The sequence below is a fragment of the Centrocercus urophasianus genome, unplaced genomic scaffold (genome assembly GCF_019232065.1).
Source record: "Centrocercus urophasianus isolate 14NV4802_14NV808 unplaced genomic scaffold, USGS_Curo_1.0 seq_17, whole genome shotgun sequence".
NCBI lineage: Eukaryota > Metazoa > Chordata > Aves > Galliformes > Phasianidae > Centrocercus > Centrocercus urophasianus.
This window is the reverse complement of record NW_024884722.1, coordinates 33521283-33532123: the sequence shown is the minus strand read 5'-3', so window position 1 is coordinate 33532123 and position 10841 is coordinate 33521283.

The window sequence follows — 10841 nt, the reverse complement described above, 5'->3', positions numbered from 1 at the left end:
CTTTAAAAACTATCAAGTTTACTATACACTGCACCTCTTGGTGCAAGTCAGATTCACCTGCTCTGGAGCCAAAAGTTCATCAAATCCCTACAGGTGTGGGGAGGTTTGCTGAAGCCTCTGCTAATTTTTTCTTTCCTGTTTTCTATTGCCAACCTTCACATCCCATGCAAGCCTTTACTCTGTTTTATGCCTGTGATTGCAGATGTAAATGGCAGGACTATGCAAATCTTCTCCCTCTCCACTTGTTTTTGCTTTCAAAGTCTTTACAACAGATTTATTTTAGCTCCCCTGCATGTGACATGGAAATAAGATGGTCTTCATGTTAACTCGACAGCATTTGAGGCACTCAGATATTCTGCAAAATCTTAATCAGACCTGGTTTCAGCAAGTCTGACATAAAATACACTCTTTTTGGACAGACTAAATTTATTCAGTAACACTCCTGCAAGATATTTAGCCCTTAATGAGCACTTTCTTCCTCTGCCACTGAAATTGTGCTTTATAAATGGCCCGTTCCATCTAAGAGTTCACAAATGTAGCTCATTTCTGATTTAAATGACTCACCAAGGGAACCAATGGAGTGACTGTCTCCTGAAAAGGAAAAGCTATTCTGACTTGATTGTGGTAGTTCCTTCAATATGTGTTTCCAATACTAATTTACTATTTGGCTTCTATCTTTTATTTATAATGGTGTAGAATATAAAAGACTTCCTCTATTGTAGAATTATCTGCAATTTTAAAGCATTAATTATATAAATTGGCACCTAAAAGTGATTATTCCTCTGAGTCTTCTTATCTATGAAACACAGTTTGGCCATTAAATATTTGTGATGAATCCCTATAGAACTACTTGAAATTATATTTCATCCACCTCTTGTAAAGAAAATAAATTTCCACACTTGGTGATAAAAGACAAACTCAGTATTATGTTGCCCTAGCACCAGTTACGAAAATCAGCTCTGACACCATTTTACACTAGAAATGCAAGCACACAGTTAAGTCAGACCCATGGTTTAAAGCCATGACAACCCATAAAAAGGGGGGAAAATGGATATTTTTCTCCCTGTAGTAGAAGTGTAGCTTGTTACCAAGTTATCATAGCTACCTGGAGTTAGTTCTTTAAATAACTTCTTAAAAAATTATTTGAACCAGTGCCTTTGTGATCAAGCCAAATGATGGGTGCTGTACTAGAAAAATAGGCATAAAGGAGAAATACTTCAGGATTAAAAACTGTTCTAGATTACAAGTGTGAATTTAAATATAACTGTAGAAAGGAGTGAACTATCTCCCTGGGATCCTCAAACCACCCCAGCGTGCCTAATTCATTCCCCTTGATCAAGGGCTGATCGTACTCGTAGCACTGGTAGGGAGACAGTGTTATCAAGGAGCTGCTGACATTTATTTAAATGAGGACTTAGTTTCACTTCAGTGAAGGTCCTGTGAAAAGGACATCTCACTAGGAATAAGTAGTTTTCCCAGCAAGACAACACACAGTGCATGCTATCAGTCAAAGATGTGTTGTTTACCAGTCACAGGTTGGGCATTTCGTATAATTCACAGCCCAAACATGTCAGATTCTTCAGCTTACAGGGAGACAGACTTCCCTGAGCAAACCTCAGCCAGCTTCCCCCAAAGTCCTGCTGACAAGCCAGAGCCTGGTATTTATTTCCAGTGCAATGTCACCTGTGGGTTAAGATAGCCGAACAGAAGCCTCTCCTCATCTGCACTAGAATTCCTGTGCATTTTTTATTCCTCATCCACAGTGATACTACAAAAGGAGAAATCTTTATGCTTTTCTCACTTAGGACCCTCTTGTTTTGTTTCCAGTCCAGTTTTTTTCTCCACGCATGTGCTTTCCTCAAAAGTGCCAAACAATTTAGCATCAGCATTTTTAATTCTATATACTTTTCTATATACTCAGCTCACCTGAGATGTGAAGGGCAGAACAGGCTGTGGCTCACCAAGACTGGAGGTCTCAGGGCTTCTCTCCCCAACATCCAAAACTGACGTGTGTTTGAACTGTATATTCCAGCTCCTAAACAGACCAGTCTTGATTTAAACACCACGCTATGTCCTTTTTCACGGCACTTTAAGTGCTTCAAACAATTTTGCAGCCCCACTACCTAAAGTTAATTGCAATGATTAAACTTCTAACCTTGTTATAATAGATTTCATATTTGCTTCCCCATAATTGTTTTTCACAAAATGCTCTTGATTAGTGTAAACTATATTCCTTTAATTCTTTCACTAATTGCATCTGGAACATCTTTCCAGCATCCAGCTTTGGGTTCGATGTCAAGCACCTGCCTATAATCACACCTATTAGTCTTTTCAGCTTTTAAATACTGATTTCTACCTACTCCTCCAGAATTTCACCAGCATGATAAAATTTACAGAAATCAGTTCTTGTCACTTAAAGGTTTCCTATAAATTTGAATCTACTTACGAACCTAGGAAATACAATTTAAATCTGTCACTTGTCTAAAATATTTTCCCTAGATAATATCAGTATGTTCCTCACAGAAATCAACTTATGGACAAGATTCTTAATGTAAAATTGGAATTAATAAAGTTCATGTACAAAGATACTATTTAAACAGGGTAAAACAAAAATATCTAGTCAGAGTAGCCAATAACAGCATAGCTAAGACAACAGCAGGTCAAACTATATGGTAAACATTCACATTTTAAATGTCACCCTGACTGCATAGCCCCCTATCCATGTATGACTTTTTGAATACCCAAATTGAGTGTAAGAAAGGCCTTAAGAAAGAAAATGCTACAAAATGTATTGACAGCAACATGTTCATTTGGAAGATTTGGGGTTGGCCTGCAGTTACTTTTAAGTAAAGACAGAAAGTTCCACTGAACATTGTCAAGATCTGGGGAAAAAAATAGGAAGATTTAGACTTATCTTCTCCAAGACCCACTATTTCCATAAGAAATACTGAATTTCAAATAGGCTTTAAAACAAGCAGTCTAAATTTGGGCAGACAGGCCACACAGTACAACAGAATTGTGTTGAGTGTTGTTGCAGCGGAGGGACTAGGAATCTGGCAGGCTAAAGCAAGATGTTCATCCCAATAATGGAGAGGCAATTACTTTTATAAAAAAAGTACTTTAAAAAAGTAATAAAGTGTGTAAGTATGAGGTCTCCTCACTTGTGCTTATCTTTGTAAAAGATGATTCCTCTCAGCAGCAGGGCACTCCAAGCTACATTCTTATGGGCAAACAGCACAGCTGTGTGCAATAGAGCCAGTAGAGCAGACACAGCAACACTTAATGAGGGGCTTGGCACCTGATTCCTGTATACAATAAGCTTTTCTATCCTTTCTTGTGAAAGGTTGTTGCTATCTAATAACTGCTAAGGAAAAAACTCATGGCATTTGTGAGGTGGTCTTCATAGCATATGGATACTAGGGCGTGTGGGAAATATTAGGTCGTGGCCTGAACTAGTGGTTGAACATCTGGTGAAGGGGTGAAGCCAGGATCACACAGGTGTATTGCTTCCAGGGCTGACTACAACCTCTCCAAAATCTCATTTCAGGGTTGGCAGCATCAGGAGAAGCACTTCTAATCAGAGATTCCCGTTCTTTTGGAGTGTTTGGCGAGCCCTGATCCTTGGAAATAGGTAAGTGATTCCTTCTTTGTTTCCAGATTGTGACTGCTACCTTTCTTGGATAATCCATAACTAGTTTAAAGCAACTGTATCTGCTATCACTAGCCTATCCCTACACAGGGCAATAGACCAGGAGAAGGAGGTGCACTGCAGTTTGTACTTAAAACAAATTGACAAATTATACTGAGGTTATGCTTGTTAAACTGTATGGTTTATGAAAGCTAGGTCACTGTAGCACACCAGAAGAAAGAAGAGGGTAGAAGGCACTGACATTTGTCAGGTTTCACTTGCCATGCAAGTTTTTCATGCTGCTTTGGTCTTGTACAGAGGAATTTTAGCTTTTTATACTACACTCTCCTGCAGAAAGGAACATCCCCACTGTTGTTGTTCTTGGTGGAATTGACTCTGCTATCACTCTTCTTCATTACCATCCTTCAGCAGGAGTGGCCAAGAGGGCCCTCCCCAGTAAGCAGCCCAGCTGATAGCTCCAGCTGTCTGCCTACGAAAGCTGATTCCTTTGTTAGGAAAGGGAAGGCAGCTAGGAGTAATACACAGGGCTGGAAAAGCCAAAGGATCACAGGGAGTAAGTGCTCTGAAACAATTCTAGGATAAGGTCAGGGAGTGACATTTGAGCTGTCTGAACTGGGGAGGAGGTGTGTGGAAAACATTTTAAAATTTTGCCTAAAACTGAAGTATGGAGTAATACAAGGGAGTGTGCATGCACTCTTCCACTGCACTATTAGACATCAGTATCCAGTTCTTAAAGTACAGCTTTCCTTCATTTCTTTGATTCTAGCAGTGTTCAGAATATAACCAGTCCTGGATGTGGTAGCTGTGCCGTTCTCAAACACACATCTCATTTACACACCTTTTGTGCTTAATTTAAATCTCTGTGGGCTAATCTTATTTTAATGTTTCTTATTTTCTGTATTTTCTTAGCCAATATAAGATTCTCTTAATAAAAGGGAGAAATTAATTGTTATTTAAGTAAATAACAATCAGCTCCTCTACATAACCTGATGCTGAGTCTGTTCTCTTTCTTCATGTACATCACTGCCATCTAGTGCTACCTTAGGTACAGAAAAAAGGGGAGGAAGACGGTTACTAATTACCCTGTGAGTCAGTGGTAATGTTGACAGCACACAATGAAAATACACGAGCAAAAAGCAGGAGTCAGAATTACAGTACAGTAAAGCTGAACTGTAAAGCAGGCATTATCAGAGAATGGTTTCAAAAGCCAGATAGTTAGAATGACTGATTTGGCAGTTGTTTGTAGAAGGCACTTTGTGTGGTTGAGTTACTGTACTTCTCACCTGTTACATTCAGCTTCTAATTCAAGGTTTCAAATAAGCAAATGCAAGATATACGAGGACTGAACCTGAAAAAAAGCTCACAACTTTGTTCATTTACAAAATACATATTATTCAGCAACTGTCCTCCCACCTCACATGCACAAACTGAAGCCTAGCAGTCAACCTGTCTGATGTTGTCAGATCCTTTAACCGTCAGAAAAAAAAGTCCTTTTTTTTGGAGCTGTCCTATATACAGAGAAGCTTCCCCTGAGATGTGTTTTTATTCAGACAGCATGGGCAAAAATATATATTCAAAAATCAGGTCATGTCAAAATGTGACCCAGAGGGAAGTGCTGGCCCAGAGAAATGAGGTGGATGAGTGGGGAGTTTCAAGAGCCCAACTCATCCAGCATCAAAGGCAGACTGCTTTTCTGAGAGCCTGCAAAGCATGGATATACTGTGTTGAGGGGAACCGAGAGATCACAGCACGAGTAAATGTAGATCTTTTCTGCCACAACTGAAGTGCTGTGACAGTTTGAATGGGTGAATCTGAGATTGTTATAGGCATAGCATTAGGAATAATCTGAAACCTACTCCTTATATTTTAGATAAGTTAGCATATCCCACTACTGTGATCAAAATCTTTGCAAGTAATTTGTAAATTGTAATTTGTAAATATGATAGAAATTGAGATTTTTCTATGGAAATAAGTGGCAAAACCTGCTCAAAGCTGCCATGCACATGCACGTCAATTTTCACAAGGCTACATATTGGATGAGTTCTATGCCCAGACCTCTCAGTAGAGCAGAACAAAGACTCAAGCCTTAAGTAAGGGAAAGCAACTAAAATACATCTGAGTGTACAGCTGCAGAGTTTGGAAAGCTTAACGTGGATGCCTTTGTCAGTCCCAAGTGGATTGCTTTGACACATCACAGCTATGTTTATTTGCATCATTTTTTATATGCTGCTTTTGCAAAAGAAAAGTTGCTTTATTTATTTATATGGCATTATTTTGTTAAAAAAGTGACTCTGACTTCCTAGTAAAAATGAGAAACTCGTTAAACTTACAACAGGGAAGAGGAAGTGAGAGGAACAACCTCAGAGCAATGCAAAAACGAGTAAGACGCTGCTTGTTTTGAATAAGCCCACTCATTTTGACCATCTGACCGCTCCTTTTATGGACAAAAATGAGGTTTTTCCCATGACTTCTTTTGTGACTATGCAAAAATAGCCTTTGTTTTTGGTCTTGAAAGTCACTTAGCATTCTGGAATAGATATTTCTGATCTTTACTAAAAAAAATTTTCCCCCAAAATGAGCATTGCAACTACTGCCACATTTTAGTTTTTCTGACACTGCTCACACTACTGTTCACATGATTATTAAAACAAATTTTAATAATAATTAATTAATTTAAAAATTAAATGCAAAACCAACAATAGAATCTCTGGAGATTGCCCAAGCTGCTTATTGCATGGATCTATCACTCCTCCTTGTTTTTAAGGGGCATTGAGGCTGTTGCCTAATATACTGCTGTCCTATGCTGACATCTTCTGGGCCCTGCTCAGACTGCACTAAAACAAACCCTGCAGCACATGCGGGGGGTAACCTGTGCACCCTTCAAACTCTGGGCATTAAGAGACTTCTGAACTGAACAAAAAAATAACCCCCTCACTCGTCTGTTCTCTGGCATTTTGGTACCAATTCTGGCAGATGAGCTCAAGATAGCTCCACAGGTGTCCTCAGTTTCCATCTGAATGTCCAAACAACTGTATAAAAACTTATTTCTCCTTCCTTCCCTTGAAAGACAGTGGGCTCACAGTGACAGGAGTCAGGAGTCTCCCTTCTGTTATGTAATGCTTGAAAACAGTCACCAAATGAGATCCTGAGCTGCCTTTGGATTCAGTCTCCAGGCACCAGCTCCAAGGTGAAGCTTCTTCCTATGCGAATCCTAGCCAGGGAACTTCACCAAAAAACAAGGAAACAGCTTAGTGAGGTTATCTGCTTCCAGAATTAAACAGCTGCAGAACAAGAGGCTGTGCAATTTAGTTTTTAAGGTAAGCTGCACGTTTTAGTTTACTTCCATCCTCAGGTCTCAGCTTTAAGTAAGCTGATGAGTTACTTCACCCAGCCCTCAACCGCTGTAACCTCACAGGTAACGAACTGGAACAATGCAACCACAGTGTGTCTGGAGTGGATGAATACCCTTAGCTTAATGGAAAGGACACTCCTTTTAAAAACTGTTCTTCTTAAAAGTGAAGAATTCCTGTATAGGTTGGGTCTTGTGGTTTTTGTTTTTTTTTTTTGTTTGTTTTTTTCCTCTACCACAGTGCAGGAAAAAGCTATGATGTCAAACAGGCTTTACTCAGAGATGCTGCTGCATCAAAATGCAGGGTATTAAGCCCCTAGATTATTTCATCCTCTGCTATGCACAGAAAACAAATGTTCAAGGAAGAAACAGCTGCTGCAATTGGAGGAAAAATATGTGAGCCCACAAAGGAGAAAGGAATGCTTTCTATTTGTACGTAAGACAGATTGAACACTAATTCAACCTCAAAAGCATGTAATAAAATCTATATTTCCTACTCTTTGCTATCTGGAGTTGAATGTGATCCAATCACACTTGTTCTACAGGTGGAATGACCTGGCAGAGTTAGATCACATATATTGCCAAACAAAGCCCCTACCTTGCAAGGGAGACAGGGCAGCCCACAAAGCACAGCTGTCCTGAACAGCTCACTGGTGAACCAAATTGTTAACACACCCAACAATGGAGGTGTAAGGGAGAAAACACGTTATCAGATTAATAACACAAGATAATGTGTGGATCTTCAAACTATCCCATGCAGTGCTCAGGTGTGTCTACTGAAATGTACAAACAACTTCAGTAGAATTTGAGTACGATGTAAAAGGAAAGGAAAGCGGAAGTGGTCAGGTGAAGAGACGCTGTATCTTTTCCCAGAAGGCTAAGGGGCAAGATCAGTGTTGACAGGCACAGCCAACAGCTTTGTTCTTTCTAGATGCACTGTCGTGCTAACTTGATTCTCTTATTCAGCTTCTCACGCTTGAGAAAAATCCTGCAAAATGTCTCCTTCACAGCTTTCTTAAACTCTACTCTCACAGTACGTTTTGCAGAATCTGCGGTGAAGCACTCGGTTTGCAAGTTGTGAATTTAGAGCAGAATTAACTGAAAGAATGACCTGTCTTACTGTTTTAATTGCTGCCATCTCAGATATTTGCAGAACTCTGCTAGAGAAAGTCAGCACACACACCATGAATTATGCTTCTGATTTAATAAGGTATACGTTTAACATTCAGGCTAGAGGGGAAACAAACAAACAAACAAACAGACAGACCAGATGAAATCATAGATATTTCCAAATGTTGCTTTTAAGGCATATACCACAAGGGGGACTCTTCTACAATTTTGTAGGGCAAAAAGAATTCCACAGAGAAGGGTGAGTGGGGGGGTGGGGGTGGTGGAGATGAGTAAATAATTTCTGCAGCTGAATATGCAGAGACCATTTTAGGCTTTTAGCCCACAGATGCTGTTAATCTATAAAATTCATTAACAGGTATCAATTTATGTTCATATTCCACTGCTGTTCTGGCTCCTTCACATCTCTCGTTTTATATAGTGTTCTGTGTAGCCTACCAATTTTTCTTAATAGAGGAATAGTTAGGAGACTTTGCTGAGACACTAGATAGAAGCCACAAAAGTAAACAAAGACATATACACAAAACAAACTGACAACCCATAGTGACTTTTACTTACAGCCTAGGATTGAAAGAACCCATGGAACTACAAGGGCTGGATATTGGCATTTCCACTGCAGTGCATGTGGAACAGGAGAAAAGAAATGATGGTAGGTGGAATGTGCTGATAAAGTGTGAGATAATACAGATATGGGCATTAGGATGGGGTCTGGGCAGCAAGGAAGGGGAGTGCTGGGAAGAAGGGAAGAGGTACGCTAATCAGCATGAGCCTTAGAGAAATACAAACTACCAGAAGAATAACGAGAACAAATTATAGTTTCTGCTACCATGCACGTTTCAGCATAGTTTGCTCAGTAATGCTCAGCTACAGTGAAAGCTCAATATCTTGTGGCTGCATACCTCCCTTTGTACCTTAGACACAGTGTGTTGTAAAAATTGTGTTTACAGTTCATTCCAGATGATGGGATTTAAAAAAAAAAAAAAAAAAAAAAAAAAAAGGATTAAATACAAAAACCCCATTCCTTTTATCTTTTAGAAAGCACATATAACAAAGAAAATTAATAACCGAAGTTGTATCTACCGTGCCTTTCTTCGTGAAGATGCAAAAGAAATCCTGAGCATCTACTTAATTGAAATTCTGTTATTGTGAAATCACACACAGTGGGAGGCTGTGGGTTTATAGCGAAAGTTACCAAGGTGGCACCGAACATGAAACTAAGAATTAATTGAGGATTCAAAGGTAACTAAGTGACCTTGCAATTACTTTAAACTTTAGACAAATAAGAGATGTTATCATTCTAATTAGAACTCAAATTTTTTTAGTGACAAAACTGTATTGCTCAACTGCCATAATTCTTGTTAAAAGTCTTCAAAATATTAGCAAAATCCCAGAGCCAAGGGTTTCTAAATCTGTACCAGAGAACAACAATTCAAATGTTTTGTGAGTCAATGTGCAACATACAAAGGGATAAGAACATTCATATCTCATGGCAGATGCAACTATCATAAGATTGAGACTTGCTCTTTAATATTTCTTTTCCAGACCTCAGTTATGAATGACAGTAGATGAAAAAAGTTACTTGCAGCACAAGCGAAAGAAGTAGAGAAGTTGTAGTGGAAATCCTGAGTCACAGCTGGAAGCAGTGACTGAGCAGCTGGAGGGAAGGCAGCGCCAACCCAGGGGAGCCCAGGTGCAAGCAGTACACCTGAATGACCGCAAGGGGCAGAGCCAGGATCCAGCCTTTCAAAGCCCTCGTGGAAGGGTCAGCAGTGGAACTAAGGCTATCTCTCAGGAGATCCCTGCTTACCTGAGGCCTTCCAGAGCTCTGTTCCTTCATTTCTGCACCACTAGCCGAGCAGCCTCTTCTCCGTGGACTATGTGACATGTGTCACAGTGAGCACATGGCGGCACAACCACCCTGCAAAGTAGCAGAAGCGCTACTCCCTGGGCAGAGAGAGCAGTTGGTGCTGAGCAATGGCACTGTGAGAAGATGGATGAGACTGGGAGAGTAGACTGAAGGCAGAACTGCCCCAGCGCCCTCCCAGCTCACAGCATGGTCGAGGACCGTTTGGAATCCGTCTGCGACTGCGATAGCCCTGAAGCTCGCCTGGTGCCAGGCCTCGCCTCCCCTTCTTGCTGTATCTGTGCATGGCCATGTTGTGTCTGAGAGAGCGTGCCCGTGCCTGCTGAGGGGCGGGTGAGGCCGTGCCTCGTGCCTGTGGGCTGGCAGCTGCACCCGTCTGGCACTTGTGGCAGTGGCCATGGCTGCACGTGGGACGCCCGGTGTGCTGAAGCACAGCCAGAAAGGAGCACACATGAGCTCTCGTGTGCAATGGCGCGCTGGGCTGTGCCCACGGCCGAACCCCTCACACTGCTCTGCCTTCTGATGTGTTGCAGGTGAAGCCATGGTGGAGGAGCACATCTGGGAATCTGTCTTGCTTCAGTTTATACGAGGGAGAGGAGGTTCTTTGATATCTGTATAGCCGGCATAAGATTAAGAAACAGCGGTTCAAATGTTGGTCCGAGCAGTTTATTACAAATCTTAATCAGGAAGACGGGGAAGGGGGGGATGGACACTATTATGAATTGGGGTAATGGGGAAGGGAAGGAGGGGGATAGAAAAGATAGGAAAGAAGAAGCAAGGATTCTTTATAGGAGGCAAGAGGGAGGTAGTCACCACCATGGATCCAGCGTGTTTCCTAGTTTTGTCATTGA